The following is a 17,699-nucleotide window of genomic DNA, read 5'->3' on the forward strand; positions in this document are numbered from 1 at the left end:
TTATCACTGTCTTATCGTGCCCCTATTTCAATCCAAAACCAAGTAACTTCCACCACATTCTTCACTCTAACATTTATATTCCACGTGCACCAATTCTACACTCTGACCTGAGCTTCACTGATACTCCCCTCTTTTTTAAGTTCCTTTTCACAAGTCTCATCTTCGAATTCTTAATTTTGTCAGAAATGTTGGCAAAATACAAGACAAAAAATGCCAATCAAATCTAAAAAGCCTGTCAAGAGTCAAGGGTGTCACCATTTATTCACATTAATCCTTGCTAAAACTCTTCAGATATAGAAAAAGTGTAAGATTTCTTTTTGAAAGCATTTCACACTATTTTGTCAATACATACTACAAAATCATTAAAAAGCCAATAGCAAATATTGTGCAACTTGTGCTGGTGCATTGACTTATCTTGCATTTAATTAGTCAGCTAGTTTTGTATGGATTAACACAGTAATCTGAAACTATCTATTTACATTAAGCAAGGACAAAAGGAAATAGAAAAACAGCATATTACCTGTCAGGGAGCTGCTGTCCAAGACAATTATCTGAACTTGATAGATATAGAGCCTTTGTTCAGCTTGAACATTTAAAGACTCTTTGGAGACCCGATTGGATGTTGATCACACATGATGTTTGGATTGTTTATTGTATGTGACCAATTGCCAAATCAACAAGCATCTCAAATTGCTGAGGCAAGAGAGTTTATGGTGAAGCTCAAGGCTCAGAACGTGATCCCACAGAAGGTCATCCTTCATATATGAACAGTGCATGGGGTTTCTTTCTGTTTCTTTGTCTGTCATACAGGACTTTTTTTTATCATTGCCTGTAGAAATATATACACTCAAAAGAGCATTTAAATGCTACATATCTGGGACATCTGAACATAGTGTATGCCTAATACTACAGGAATTCAGCATTTATGGAGATGCTGGGTGTGAACTTGCCTTCTAAAATATTGAGCATTAATATGATTTTGTTCAACAAAATAAAATTTTACACAAAATGATCTGGCAATCACACGCAGAAGCCTAAAAGCGAAATGTAGACACTCAGTCCAGCTAGCAAGTTCCAGAAGTCTAATATTTTTTCTCATTTGAAGAAAATTGTCCAGCAATTAACCATGAACATGCAGTGAATGTAGACTTTTTCAGATTGTTCCAATTACAGACATAGTAAAATTCCATATTAGTCTTTGTATAGTAAATAGAAAATTCTTTGAATTAATAAGCAGTGCTAGTTACTATATTAATCAAAAAGCTGTGTTTTTCTGACAATAATGTAGAATTTGCTTCAGAACTCCAGAATTTATTTTACATTATTTCTTTAACTATACAAAAATTCACCATTTTTGTATAGGAAAAAGAATCTAATTATTTGCAATACTGATGATAAAATAAATGCATATACGTATAGAAGGCAAGTTGTACCTTAGATCAAATCATAATTTCCCTCAGGAATTCTGAGCAAAATGCACATTACTTTTTTAACATCGGAACCCCTACCTTTTTAAAGGCAAAAAAGACATTAACTATATTGTTGGAGAAGCAAAGTGTATGTGTTCTTACAGTTGTCGTTTTTCACCAGCCTCATTTACCATACTTCCCTTGACCCAATAAAGGCTGGAAGGGATGAAACCGCATGACCAAATGAAATGGAAAAACATCCTGCCAACTCAGATTAAAACAACTGAAACTTCTCCCTGTCCACTGTGTAACTGATATTAAAGCCTTAATGGTCTTAGAAGTGCATTGTTTGGGAATATCAGACAGTCTCTGTGGCAGGTTTTTATGAGAAAATGGCTGTTGCTTCACAATCCAGCACTTGGAATATTCACAGGGAAAGAAGCAATTCCCACATTTTTTTATTATTTATCTGGGAAAAAAGAAAAAAAAAAAAAAAAAAAAAAAAAAAAATGATGCCAACGGTGATCAGCATTTAAAAAAGCTGTGACAATCTCTCACGGAAAGTGAGATGAATTTTAGAACTCCTATAAGCACGCCCAGTGTGAGCACTGCTTGAAGAAAAATACCAACCTAATCATGAGAAAATATTATCATTTAATTGATCTCTGTACTGTCTAAAACTTTAATTTGAAGCTGAAATGGCTCCTTCAGGAAGGATGAAATATTGTGGAGATAATACGTAGCAGGAATAGGTGAGCCTCTGATGTAGAACTGCAGGGAGGGCTCTTTGCAAGGGGCGTCTGTCCCAGTACAACGACAGGAAGGGAACAAGTTTGCTGACATATACACATAAGAAGAGCAAAAAAGGAAGTAAACACAGGTTGTTGAACTCTGACAGAGAGCATGCGGTAACAACAATAGCATGTTTCCTTTTATTGGGAAAAAATAGGAAGCGAGCTATTGTTTGTGCTGGGCACGCTCTGTTAGATTTTGACAACTTGTATGTAGCTGTGGGTGCAGCTTCTCACTTGTGTCAGCAAAGATGTTCCCCCCGCTGTGGCCTTCAGGAGAGGCCTTTCCTTTCACAGGCTCCTGTCCCACCCGGGGAAGGGCAGGGGAAGATAGATCAGCTGTGGCCTCAAGATTTCTGCATCCACAAACAGCAACTGTAGAAAGAGGATAACAGCAGGATAGCAGAAACACCCTAGAAGGTGCATCCATAGTTGTCCTCTGGGGACAGTGCATGGAGTGAACACCAGCAAGCCCGGAACAGCTCTAACTGGGCATCATGGTAGTGGATCAGAGCCGGAGCGCGTCCACACAATTCAGATAGCAAACGGAAGAGCTTAAATCTGTGCCTACACTGAGGCTAACTTTCTAAATACAGGGAACTGAGCATGAAGTAAAAGGTCAGAGCTCACATTAAAGTGCACTTCTGAGTGACAGAGCTAATTGGCACAGGGCACGCAAGTGGCAGGCACCTGGCCTGCAGTTCACCGTCAGCTTAAACTTCACAAAAATAAAGTTAATGCTGTTTTGGTCTATTGTCTACAAAAATTCAGACATACCAGGGGCTACTACCCAACTCAGTATACAAGACTAATCTACCAGCATATTTTGTGACCAATAGCAGCAGTAGATTTTTAAGTATAATACAGATCTAGCTCCCTGAGAACTTCTCTGAAATGGATGCCTAGATGTAGCTTCTTTACAGCACATTGCTGCCCACTCATACGCAGGCACATGCTCATTAAATTTAACCACTGACTCCTGGAAAAGAGCCAGTCACCAGAAACAGGCTGAGAATTTCTTCTCAGATCATAAGCTTAAACTGTAAAAATTGAGGTAGGTTCACAATAATCATTTACTTTGGATGATCACCAGAACTCCAGATCAGGTTTGCTACTCACTAATGTCTGTTTCAGCACATCTGCTTATTAACAGACACCTAAAAAATAATCTCTTTTGCATACAGCCAAGCGCCATATTTAACACTCCAGAACAATTCGTCCTTTGATCACAGTCTAAGGATGTTTTCTTTCTTGAAAGAATGCTTTACATTAGCAGTGGCAACTGTTTTAAGCTAAACATTGGTTTAGAATTTGGTCACTGTTTTTTCTGTTGGCATGAATATTTTTTTTGGCTCATCATCTCAGATATTAGGGGAGAATCTCTGTATCTCCTGCCTCTCCTCCTACTATGTAATTTTAGCTTTTCACATTTTAGGAAATATTAAGGTTTGTGTAAAGCCTTCAGTGTATTCTTTGGTTTATAGACCATTTGTGATTCATTCTGATTTAAAGGAGGGATTCATCACAGCCATCTTTTGACACTGAGAGTACTGGCGTCTACATGTGATTTCAGTATCTTGGTTCCATTTATTGTCAGTGGTCAGAAATAAACTTCTGAGATCTATATCACCTTTACACATGTCTGAATTACAGTTAAATGATCTCAAATATAAACGTGGCTATATCCATCCATTATATAACATAGACAGATAACTAGCTCAATTATACATATCTACGCTGCCAAGCTCTGCATTTGATCAGGTTAATCCACCTCTGTATGTCCAGAATGCATTTTCTCAGTATGGAATAGTACATTAATGACTCAGATGCCTCTTGCTGTTCAATCTAAAGTTTTATTTGAGTAGGAAGAGACTTTTCTTTTTGTTTATTTAACCCGAAATAAAATATGAAATTGAAAAATATATTTTCTGAATTCCAAAAAAATGGTTCTTGTGATCTTCCTTGAAAGAGATCCACAACTTAACAGCACAGTGTTGAAATCTGAAATTTTGCAATCTTTTCCTTATTGCTGTGAAAAATAAGCTCATTTTTGCTGAGCAACGAGTCTCTGAACAGCATGTGCTGCAATACTCATATTTTGTACAGGATTTTCTTTTGCTGTGTTTGTAAAACGTATAACACTGAAATACTGTATTACTAACATTTTTGTGGCTATCATGGCAGTGTAGAGGAAAATTTATGGAAGATAAAGATAAACTATCTCATGCCTTATGTGCGTACCATAGGCAACTAATACTATCCATTTTGAAAGTAAATCTTCAAGTCTTATATAGTAAAGGCGAATCTCTTGCCATCGTTTTATAAAAAGAAAACAGTGGCAGATTTCATATGTGCAGTATTAATTCACTATTTACTCAACCAAATCATTGCATAAACCATCCAAACACCAATTAAAACTTGAAATGATGTTCAGTGCCTTATAGAACAATGCAGAGGACAGCTTACCTTATGTAAAGTCTGGACAGTTGCCCAGAGCTGCAGAATTGGAGATGCAGCATTTTCAGAGCCAATTTGTGACTGCACTAATTAAATTGCTAATAAGGTATTAATTCTTATAAGGTATAGACACTTTGTCTCGTATTTTTTTCTGGAACTTTCTGAGACCATACTTTGTAATAGCTGAATATGTAGCATTCTAAAAGTCTATAAAAAAGGAGTGGTATTAAAAATGATTTCTTACAAATGTTGGAGGATAGGCAGCAGAATATATTTTGCTCAAGGCAACAAAATAGCTAAGGCTGATCCTGATGATATAGTTAGGATATGTATCAGGGATGGCTTACTACTAACCAGGACAACAACTGTTTGCCAGATACGGTAACAAGACTTTTCAAATAAGCTCAAGAATTTCCTAGTAAATCTATTTGCAGAAAAAAAAGTATAATATTCATTTAAAATTATTTTCCGTGAATTATGTAAAAGGCATTATCATTCAGGCCTGAATGATAATGTTGGCTTAGATAACTGCATATACGCAAGAGCTTGAGTAATAAGACATGTCATAAGGCATGACAGTGCCTATTAAAAACAAGTTTCAGTGTGTTAGGTATGAAGAACATGCAAATATGAAAGTTATATTGCACATCACATTGCCTAACACTGTGAACTTGCAACCTTTGGGGCTGGCTCTTGTTTGATTCTCCTGTAGGCACTCGTTGGCAGTGGCTAACATTAAGGGCTCAAAGGAAAATAACACAAGGAATCATGAAGAGACAACAGTAAGAAGAGACTGACCTGATGTCCTTGGGCATTAAGATTTTTTATCTGCCTCCAAGGTGAGCGATGGGAAAGAGGCAGCAGTAATGTTTCCCTCTTGTTCACCATCCTTCAGAATGAGCCAGACACACTGGTGACTTACAAGCCGCAGCAAGCACAGATGACTGTGAGTGCCTGTGCACAAGCTGCGAATCTCAGGCTAAAGAAAAATATCAGTAGTTTCCTTCTTGCTACCTGTAATTTGGCACTGACTGCAATGGCAGTGCTGCAAAAACACATGCTTCCCACTAGTCTACCAGCCCTTCCCAGCAGTGCCTGCCTGCCCCTTGCTGATAGCCCTATGTCCACTCTGCCTCCCTAATCCACCAGCCTCTAAGGCTGCCAAGCTTACCCTCTCACTGTTACAGCTCAAACAGTTCAAACACACACCAGGATACAAAGTCCAAGGTAAGGAGAAACCTCACAGCTGATCTGAGGCTTGTTTGCCACAGGAGTGATGTTTCACGCTTCTCCAGTACCTCAATTTCCCCTCAGTCTTCCTCATTATCTTACATTTTGCTGTATGAACCATCACACACAAAAGAGTTATTATCTTTAAAATTATTATTATAGCTACAGATGACTGTAACTCTATGAAGGCAGAAGTAGCGGCTGTGGTTCTCTGAACATAACTTAATGCCTTAAAGAAAGTCATATGAACCTAGTGGCTAACTTCATTGGTTTAGAAAAAAAAAAAAAAAAAAACTGTAGCTCATGAGGGACAAAATATGCTCAAATCACTAACATATGCCTACAAATTTTCTGTTTTACTTAGGTCAATTTTAATTCTGATACCAAATTCCTTCATTTCTCTTTCATGAATTTCTGTGTTTGCAGACAAGTAAAAAAATACATTTCTGTAGTCATATCAGATCACATCTGTGAGATCAATTCTGTAGAAATAAGTGTGTGTGCATGAAACTCAGTGAGTTTTAGAAAAGAAAGGGTGTTCTCCAGAGGAGACAGGATGCTGTGAGGACATTGCAAAATATAAGGAAAAAGGAAAACGAGCTTCGATGGAGTGGTACTGCTACCTTTTCTGGTATCTTAACTTCGAATGGCGTCAGTCTTCTGAAAATCTCCAGCAACTCTTAATTTTAACGTATTAAATATCTGTCGTTTCATAGCTATGCTAAGCAAAAAATGTTTGTTTCCTGCCTGTAAGAAAGTCTCCAGCTTCTAGGTTATGATTTACACACACAAAACTTTAAACATGTGTTATCTTTGTTGGAATTTCACTTGGTTTTCATCCATTTCATCAAATGATTAAGGGAGGCATTTAAAACAAATAAGCAATAAGTGAAGGCACAGATTAAAGTGGCAACATGACAGTTGTGCTTGGGTACACAGTACTTCAATACACAAGCACACAAACACACACACAAACACACAAGCACAGTGACAAAAATATCCAGAAAGTGATGAAATAATTTTCTTTAAAGACAAGGAGACATACCCTGTAGTGATTAAGGGGTGTACTGTAATATCTTTCTACTTTGCCTAGAGGGGCAGCTGTTCTGGCAGAAGCATTCACCCCCAAGGGATAACTCTTGGCTGCAGTTTCTACCAACATAAAGCCGGTTTATTTTTATGGGCAAAAATCCACACAAATCCTGCCAACAGACACTTCAAGAGAGATACAAATTTTATGCAGCTCCCAGCTGGCCTGAATGCCACTTCAGCAGCACCTTTCCCTCACAGTTCACTTTTTTTCTCTTTCAGTTTTTTTCCTCTCTCAACTAATCAGCCACCTTGAGTATGTCTATTCGAGAGAAATTTAACAGCTTTAACTTCCACAGGTATAAGATTCAAATCACTGTACTAGTTTGCTGTGGATCTACAGCAGCTGTTTTGTCTTTTTTAAAGATGGTAAACTTAGCACAGCCTCTCAAAAGTCAACCCTGGTTCACAACCACGCTCAATCTGGTCTCTATTTATACTGCTGCATTTTAGAGCTTAAATTAAAGCCAGTGCTCTGACAGTACTGTTCATCCCTTCCCTTTGAGGCATGGAGCTTTTTTAGGTATCTTGGGCTACAATGGTTTTCCTTAAGAGTAGGCAGCAAATGAGTCTGTCGATGAACTTCTGGACTGCCAGAGAGTGAAAATCTAGCAGCCTAATGGATTATAGCAGGTTATAATGGATTATACCGTTTCTCCCTTTCTCTACTTTCAAAACTTTGCATCTTCTCATTACTGTCACCAGTCTTCTACCCCTATTTGAAGTATCTGCAACAATCTCCAAGACAAAAAAAAATAAAAAAAAATAGAAGTCCTACATAAGCTTTTTTCTCTTTTGGACTAAAGAAAGAGAACAGTTTCTCTTGATTTCCTTCTGCAGTAGAAAGTAGGTAGCCCATTTCTCCTTAGCAGGACTCAGATAAAATTGTCTATCACGCGAAGAAACAAACAACGATTCCCTCTGGCAAGGTCAGAGGGGCAGATAAAAATGACCCTGGGAGCACGAGTTCGACCAAATACAAAAGGTTCTGTGCTCTGTGGGGTTTGGTTAAATAATTCAGGTCCAGCCTTTTAGTAACATAAATGCAAACCATTCTCCTCTCAACTGGGGTAACAGAAACAAACATAAAATTAATGAACCCAGCAGAGACGCACCAAACAGTTCAACCTCCCCTTTGGAGCAGTGAGAACACTTGAAGTAACACTAGCCACTTTGTACTGAAAAACAGAATCTGCTCTGCTTTGGTAGGATAAATAAAAATTTCCTTCATTACTGAATTTCCTCAGTTTTTAGGAGGCTAAATTTACTATCTAAAAGATCATCTGTTCTGTTCTGGCAGTTTGTGGGCTAAGGCAAAGTAATGACAGTAAAACGTCTTAAAGTATTCAATCCTTTTACATTCTTACTGGGTCCGGAATCTATACCTCCTCACACTCTGGTACTGCCAGCGTGCAAGTTCCCCTCCTTCACCCCCATACCATCTCTCACACTGCTCTTGTAAGAAATAGTCTTCCTTTTCTATACATAAGTATATACTATTCCTCCTATAAACCTGGTCATAGAAATGTTCCAAAGAAACCAAAAAAATCTTAAGGAAAACACTTTCCTCTGTATATTTGACACTTGCAGTGGATCAATATAGGTTCTAAACTTTATCGAAACACCCAAGCATCCTGAAACTTCAAGCAACTGTATTCACATCTCTTTTTTCAGTGCTTTCCTATGTTGTTCATTCATCTCCTGGTATACAGCATGCTGCATATTTCTTCCATTTTTTTCCTATCAACTGCTATTTGTATATATGCAAGATTATTTCTATTAGAAAACTATCATCTCCTAACTTACATAGATTCAGTTGCCTCTATGAAAAACAAGAAGATGCTTTTTGAGACTACATCAAGATACAAGATTCTCTGCTTATAAAACCTCTGTATCTGTAGTTCAGTGTACTTATATGCTGTTCAGATTAATGTTGTAATTTCTGATTTTATCCTGTAAGATTGTTGGTTAGATGAGAGGATTGATTGAGAAGTAGGATTTAAACTCAAGTATTTCTTCACCTGAGATAAAGCTGGTAAATGAAAAAAAAAAAAAAAAAAAAAAAGGAAAAAAAATCCTTATCTAACTTATTAGGGCTAAAGATATATTCTCCGTCCTCAACGAAAAGTATCGTTCAGTATTCTTTGAGAATTCTATTTTACTAGACTAGCAATTTCCACGTAATACTTTAAAAATAAACTTGCACATATCAACTAATTCTGCTATTTTTTTCAGGAAATTGGTGTAAGAAAAAGAAAAAAAAAATAGTGTTGCAGCTGAAACACATTAATGAGCAAGAACAGGATTAAAATCATTATTTTCAATATACAGCCATTTCAGCAATACTTAAATACATCTAGAAGTGCAAGCTGATTACCTAGTTAAGAAAGAATGTCTTGTTACATTATCAGCTATTTATGCTGTCAGAGTCAGAAAAAAAACTTGTATTAGTTGTGGAAAGAACAGGCCTTTATATCTGATCACACATGAACGTATTTTTGCAGGTTGCATAAAACAATCAGCTTTACTATTAAACAGAATGGTGGAAACAATTTATCTTTTTTTTTTTTTAATCACAAAAATAATTCTAAGTTGGAAAGCTACAGGTGAATCAACACATCCTTATGCATTTGGACAGTACCAAACGTGGAAATGTACACATGACATATTCATTTCTTTTGCCAAAGTGCCTTTTTAATGATCCAAGTGAGAGGAATTCATCTATGCTTGTCTAGATGAACTTTGCAAGAAAGCACTGAAGGATGAGTTCACACTGCTGTACAATCAGTAAGTGGCGAGCAACTTCTGGAACTAATCTATACTGCAGAGTCCATGTCTTCCTCTCTTGAAGTCACAGACTATATTTACTCAAGGAAATCCAAAAGGTATAATCTTTAATAGATTAAAGCGCTAAGTGTAATGTTAAGTTAAATGGTTCTGAACACGTCTTTTTGCAAACTACTTCTGGAACTCAAGATATTCTCAACCACGGGCTAAACAATGACTGTAAGATTCAATGTCTAACTTTTACTTTCTAGACTGTAGTACTAAGGTTTTAGAATGGTATTATTTAATGGTTAGTTTTCCTCATAATATATTTGATATTTATTCTTTTATAAGCATCATGTTTGGAAGAAATTCTGTTATAGAAAAGTGTAACATTTTGTGATCAGATAACAATTCATCAACAACAAAAATGTTGCTAAGGCGTACAGTTAGCACACAGATATAATAAAAGCTAAAGTCAACACTCTTTCTACCACTTTCTCAGAACTAACTAACTAAATAAATAAAAATCTAAAGACAACTAAAAACTACTGTGAAAATACGATCCATCATTCTGCTTCTGGTGGCTTGAAGGCATTAGCCTTTGTGAAATCCCTCAAAATAATGACATCTCTTGCACTTCTAATCTGTTTTCACCTCTTCAGTTTATCATTCTTCTAACGCTACATATTTTCCTTTCCCCCGAGATCTGAAAAGCAGAAATAGTAAATAGATAGATAGATAGATAGATAGATAGATAGATAGATAGATAGATAGATAGAACACTAAGGGTAAAGAATGTAAACACTTGCAAGTCTAAAGGTAACATACATAATGATTACTATGGAGGAGCATCATCTACTCTATATAGAAGCTATCTTACAAGTGAGGATGTATAACAGTTTCCAGTTTTAGCACGGAAAATACAGCATACTGGTAAGATGAGCAGAGCAGAATATTTACCTCGATATCTCCCCCTGTTCTAATAAAGGTGGAAAATGCTCTCATGGAAAGAACTGAGGGGAAATAAAGTACATAGAAGGACACATGAGAGTATTTGTTTCAAAACAGAAATCATTTTGATAATGATTAAGAGAAATAATTTTCATTTAAACTAATCAGGCAAGTCAAAGACAGTGATTCAAAAGTCTTTGAAAGCAATCAAAAGAGTGTACTCAGCCCTTAATGTATGTAAACAAAGAGCAAGCCAGTGGAATTACACGAGGGTATGGAGATGAAATACAGAACTGGAGTCACAGAAACAGAAATGCCAATTAGCAGTACTGTCATATTCTTTGAGTGCGTCTCTGAACATAATTGACAGAAAACACCACAGGGTGTTCAGATGTCAGTTTTAAATGTCCTTCCCTGATTTCTCAGCCTTATATGAGACGTTGGACCTTACATTCACTAACTTCACTTATAAACCTCTTTCATTGTTCTAATAGAGCTAAAACCAAAAGAGGCCATTTATGGCCGCTGCAGTGTTGTTATGTATGAATAAAGAATTAACCTAAATTGAAATAAAGCACTCATATATCCAGTATAATAACATCAAAACATCTCCTTTTGGATAACTACATCAGAAAAACATGAGAATAAAGCCTTTATGTCTCTGTGCTTCAATATATGGTTCATGCTGTGTCATTACTGACTATTATGGCATATTCTTTTCTCATTTTCCCCAAATATACAACCCAGAGGTCTCAAAATATACAAGTTTTTATCATTTTTAGCCAAAACCTGGTGTTGTGACTTCATGGGCTACTGAGTCCCCTCATTCACCTTTAGTAGCAGTTGAAAGTGGAAGAGAGTATGCATAATGGAAGACTAGGAGTTAGGAGCCCTGTGTGACACAGTGAGCAAAGATACTATAAATTCCTCAGGACAGAAAGAAAGTCCTTAGTTTAATACTACATAGAAATTATTATAAAGAGTACATTGGTAATTGGCTGATAGGCCCACTGTCTTCTTCAGCTTATGACATCAATTTTCCTGTTGGTGAGGATCTGTTCTCTCCACCTGCTCCCTGATGCACACCTCTTGCTCAGCTAGTTTCAGTCTCTGTCCCAGACACACTTCTACCTCACCCTTAAGTTCCAGCTGGTAGTTTATATCTCCCCAGTCTCCATTTCTAACATCAGCAGAAGACATTGCTGAGAACAAAGGTCAAGCACCCAGATTCAGATCCATAGAATCATTAAGGTTGACAAAGACCACAAAGATTATCTAGGCCAACTGTCAACCCACCACCAGCATGCCCACTAAATTATGTCACTCAGTGCCACATTTAAGTATTTCTTGAATACCTCCAGGGCTGGTGACTCAACCACTTCTCTGGACAGCACAGGCAGTTCCAGCACCTGACCACTCTTACTGAGAAGAAATTCCTCCTAATATCCAGCCTGAACATCCCCTGGTGCAACTGGAGGCCATTGCCTCTCACCCCATTGCTGTTACCTGGGAGAAGAGGCTCATCCCCACCTTGCCACAACCTCCTTTCAGGGAGTTATAGATTGATAAGGTCTCCTCTGAGCCTTCTCTTCTCCAGACTCAACAATCCCAGCTCCCTTAGCTCCTCATAAGACTACAGTGCCCTTCTCTTGCCATACTATAGGGCTTCAGTGTCATGCTTGCAGTGAAGGGCTCAAAACTAAACACAGTACTTAAGCTGTGGCCTCACCAGAGCAGAGTACAGAGGGAAGATTACCTTCTTGCTCCTGCTGGCCACACTATTTCTAATGCAGGCTAGGATGGCATTGGACCTCTTGGCTGTCTGGGCACACTATCTGCTCATGTTCAGCCAAGCATCAACCAACACCCCCAGGTCCCTTTCCTCTTCACAGTCATTCAGCCACTCATCCCCAAGCCTATAATGCTGCATGAGGTTATTGTGACCAAAGTGCAGGACCCAGCACTTGGCCTTGTTGAACCTCATCCCATTCACCTCAACCCAGTGATCCAGCTTATCTAGATCCCAGTGAAGGGCCATCCTACCCTCAGGCAGATCGACTCTACCTCCCAACTTGGTGTCATCTGCAAACTTACTGAGGGTACATTTAATCCCCTTGATTAGGTCATCAGTAAAGATATTAAACAAGATGGGCCACAGTACCCACCCCTGTGGGACACCACTTGTAACGGGCCGCCAGCTGGACTTAACTCTATTAACTGTTACCAATGGGCACAGCCCTCTAGCCAGATCTGTCCATAGAGCTTGCCTACCCTCAAGCAGATCATAATTTTCTCTTACGTGACTTCTTCTTGGTGGCACAGCTTCCAAAAGCAGTCTAGAAAATGAGTTCTTCAATGGAGAACTTATCAAAAATCATCCAGGAATTTAACACATACAATTCCAATTTTAAAAAATCAGACACCTACATGCCCAAGAGCAGCTTACTTGCATCGTTAAGGTTTCTTTTTTTCTTTCTGTTTGAAACTTGTCCCACGGGCCATAGTAAGAATGCAAACTATAGGAACCCAATTAGGTATCTGCAACTCCAATTTAATTCAATAGTATCAGAAAACATTTAGATATCCCTTATTTTAAGGCTTTCAATTTCTGTAAGTCAACGCAGAGAAAAGCAGCAATGTCTAAGAAGTCATGCCGTTATAGCTGTTTGTTTGAGTAGTCCTATGTTATTTCAAAAACTGTAACCCTCACTGCCAAGTATGTATGTAATTATTGCAGTTAATTAAAAAAAAAAAAAAAGCCACAAAAGACTTCATTCCTGATGTAAAAAAGATCTAATGCAATTAACTTTAAAAGCATAGGTATTTTTTCCACCTGCAATACTAATCAAATAGATTACAGTAGGAACTGATTTTTTACAGCAGTGGTAAATTTTTTTTTGCTTGTTTCTTCTAGTACTGTACACTTCTGAAGTTGATAGTGGAACAATTTGAAATTTTATCTTTTATTGTCTCATTTTTGCTTGTACCATAGACTGCAAGTGTGCCTAAACAATGGATAACTTCTTATATTTGCAAGCATGTTGTTGAGAATGAATGCTAAAATGTGCTTTAAAGTTTCTATTTTTTTGAAAATAAAATTACTTCCATACTTAGAAAGTATGTAGCACTGCTTTGGGACTGACTTTACTAATCTCTTGCATGCACCTCATGCAAAAGGGAACAGTCATCATAATATTATCACTACCATCACTGTAGTGACTGCAAATGGTAAAATTTCTTTGATGTCGAATGCACTTTGAACACAATTACAAGTCTTTGTTTTATATTCATTAACCCTGTGTGCCAAAATTGGGAGTGCTGCCAACAGTTTGCTACCACAGAGGCCATCTGATGGGAGCAACATGCTTCAAGGACTAGCAGGAGGCTTCTAACAGCTGAGTGAAGATAAGCTAGTCTAAAGAACTTCTTAAAAATATAAAGGTAACAAAAGCCATTCATATAGGACATGGTCTGAACAGTTTTCTGTGTAGCATATGCTTTCTGAATGTTCCCACATAGATCATCACCTTGACCAGGACCTTTTTCAATTGCCCTAGTTACGTCAATATCCTTTTGATAATACTTATTCACTTTTTCAGCGATTGCTTCTCATGCAAAACAAGACAGGAAAACACCATGCCCTGAAAATAAAAAAATTATAGGAGGTAAGTGGTGGCTTGAACTTGATGATAACAAATAAAGGAACCAGCTAACATCACTTTATAAACAAAATTCAAAAATATAGTTAATAAAAGGAGCTGATCATAAGGAATTGTTCTAAAGGGGGGTGGAAGGCAAATGGCCAAGCTCTTCTCAGTGATGTGTAAAGATAATACAAGGATAGGAAGTTCCATCCCAACATGTGGAAGAACCTGTTTATGGTAAGGATGATGGAGCATGGAACAGCTTGCCCAGAGAGGTTGTGGAGTCTCTTTCTACAGAGATGTTCAAGACCCATCTGAACACCTACCTGTGTGCCCTATTGGAAATTACCTGCTTTAGCAGGGGGATTGGACTCTATGATCTCTTGAGATCCCTTTCAATCCCTGCAATTTTGTGACTACCCCTCCTCCAGACATAAATATTATAAATTAAAACAAGAGATTGCAAGGGAAAAAAAAACAGACTCCTTCTAGTTTGCCAGACACTGTGACCAGTGAGCTACAAATTTCTTCTTCAGTAAAAGCTTGTTTTAATCGTTTAAAAACAACAGCTGTAAGAAATAGTGGAAATACATGATAGAATGTAAAGCTAAGCAGTTAGCCTATATTTCTCAAGTCACAGGATATCGTACCCTTAACTCCTACATCTCAGCTACTATTGCTTGGATGTTCCAAGGTTCACAATAAAACTACGAAAGTTGGCACAATGGCTCATAAAAACATACATGCCAAAGAATGCAGGTTTGGACTGGGATGCATATGTGAAACACAGCCTGTTTCTCACATTTGCTTAATACATAAAACACTTGACAAATGAAATCCTATTTTCCTATGCAATATTCTCCTTGGTGCTGTGCAAGCATTAGCACATTATGTATATTATTATCTGAACAGATATAGGAACTAACATTCACTATCAATTATTAATGGGTATGACCTAACATTTTATTAAATAAAAATCAAAAGAGAATTACATTTTCATAATCACACCAACCTTGAAACAACAACAAAAAAATCATTTAACAGCACAGATAATTAGCATAGACAAAGACCATTTTTCTTGTCTTGATTCACACATTAGAAAATGGACAGCATTAACTCTAGCAAAGAGAGTTAGGCATAGAATCAACTCAGAATTTCATTCAGACACCATCTTTGCTAAAGCAGAAATATACTCAAGACAAATTCAACTCTTCACAAATATCCTGTGATGTTGCAATAGGAGAAAAATCAGGTGAGCTGTAGTCTCCTTCCTTAAAGAATAACCAGGAGATACTGCAAGCAAAGCCACCTGCTTGTCATAAAAAGAGGACAAGAAAAATTACTTAAGAAAGAAAGGATACTAAACTGGATTTTTTTTCCTAAAATGACAGAACAGAAAACCAATGGGTACAAGAAACATAAGTATATATACACAAAGAAATAGTAAAAATGTAGAAAATACTGAACAAAATCCAAAGAAGAAAAGTAATGAAAGAATAACATTTTTTAAACAAATCAGCTTGTAATTCAAAGACTGCTCTTCACTCTGCCTTAACTTCTATGCCCGTAAGTAACAGCATCTTCAAATCTGCCCATAGGATCTCCTGCTTCTGTAGAACCCTGGTTCTAGAATGAGGATTTTGCAATAACAAGATCTGAGTGAGTCCAAATCCAATACACACCACTGAGAAGTGACAGGTGGAATTAGATGGAATTTATTATTAGATGGAATTGTTAAAGACTGGATGGGTATTTTTTGCACTATTAGTATTCATTTACACTGAAAATTGCTGAAAAAAAATTCAGCCTATCCTTACTGTAGCTGCAGAGTCACAATGTTAAACCATATAATTGTTGCTCTGATATTTCCCTTTAAAATATTTCAGAGTCTCCCCAGAAGTTTGTATCTACTATTCCTTCATCAATTTACATGAGAAGTACCTCTTCAGACAAGCTATATCACTAGATCTTTCAAAGAGTCTTCCTATGCAAAAAATGTGGGAATTTCATTTTCTACAATCCATGAAGACTTCCCATGTAGAGACCATTTGAGACTTAGGCTATCCCATGTCTCCATCATATTAAAAAAAATGAAGCTGGTGAAATTATCTGAAACCACTCACACATACACACACAAATCTACCAGTATTTGCCTTCTTCAGAGTTGTTTTGCTCTTAGGTCACTTACATTAGAAAGACTGTGTTCCAAACTAAGTTAGCTGAGCTATTCAGATACGTGAAGTTATGGTTCCATAATTAATTGCACACATTATAGAAACTTTTGAAATATAATTTCTTGTCTTCCTTTTATGTGGAAGATATTCAGCACTCATTCTGAAGTATGATATCCGAAGTCAGTAATCATGGAAGAAAAGGGGAGAGAGCTGTCTTTAAAAGTAAGAAGGGAATCATTCAAGCATGTTATTCACAAATTTAATATATACAAATTAAAGCCTTACCACTTTCATTGAACTACTTCTCAGTTTCCTGTTTCCTTTAAATATCAGTCTACCCCCTCAGCATTGAAGACCACCTTTCATATCATGGTTCATCTAGGGAGAGCCAAGGCAATATTTCACTGTCTCAGTTGGTGTGCAGTTAAGTTTATGGCTCCATTCCTGCAAGCATGGGAAGCTGCAAGCATATCTTTCATTGCTATTTGATATGTAACTGGAGACACAGGTGGATGTCACTATGGTGACACGAGTGGTTATTATAGAGACCACAGAATCAGGAATGGATGCCTTCACAAGGCATCCACATCCCTCAGTTTACTGAAAGCTGTTTAAGGGGAAAGGAGGAATAATCTTAGTAAGATTTCTTCTTTGCTTAACAGTTCAGGCTGGCATCTGAGAGGAAAAAAAAAAAAAAAAGAAAGAAAAAAAAAAAAGCTCTCTCAAAACATTATTTTTCTGTTTAGTTTTCTTATTCACCTCTGATTTGAAAAGCAGCAGTGTGCCTGCCTAAGTGTGGTGTGCCTGCGGGATGAAGAGATCACCGGCCCTCCCAGGAGCACCAGAGCACACTCTGGTCTCCAGAATATGAAAAGGTCTGTGTTAGGGCCGTGTCCCACCTCCAGTGTCTTGTAGGGGTCACTTCAACAACCACAGTGCCAGAGCACAGAGATCTGCGTGGGCACAGAGAAACCCTTTTCTCTCAGGACAAGGTTATCAATGCCCCACTCAAGAGAGATTTCAAGGACGCTGTGTCCCCATTGTGCAAGCAGAGGTCGTATAAAAATAACGCTGGAGGAGCGTTCTCCCGGCTCTGGTACCAGTCACGGGGAGAGCTGGGCGCAGAGCCTCTAAGCAAAGCCAGCGATGTTCGGAGATGATGAACCAGCGCCGCGGAGTTCGGAG

The 17,699-nt window shown here is 37.6% G+C and overlaps 1 protein-coding gene across 3 annotated transcripts in view; it reads right to left on the minus strand.

Moving 5' to 3' along the window:
- Nucleotides 1–17,699, minus strand: part of SLC16A7 (solute carrier family 16 member 7) — a 75,993-nt gene that overhangs the window by 57,419 nt on the left and 875 nt on the right. The window contains exon 1 of one of the 3 annotated variants that reach the window (XM_052669195.1): nucleotides 5,456–5,650. The exons of 1 other annotated variant lie outside the window; for it this stretch is intronic. The gene's annotated coding sequence lies outside the window, so the exon portion shown is untranslated. Of the gene's footprint in view, nucleotides 1–520; nucleotides 661–5,455; nucleotides 5,651–17,699 lie in introns of those variants that run through there. One more of the 3 variants, XM_052669193.1, reaches the window with a different exon arrangement.

Source organism: Tympanuchus pallidicinctus, unplaced genomic scaffold, assembly GCF_026119805.1.
Source record: "Tympanuchus pallidicinctus isolate F22 unplaced genomic scaffold, pur_lepc_1.0 scaffold8, whole genome shotgun sequence".
Taxonomy (NCBI): domain Eukaryota; kingdom Metazoa; phylum Chordata; class Aves; order Galliformes; family Phasianidae; genus Tympanuchus; species Tympanuchus pallidicinctus.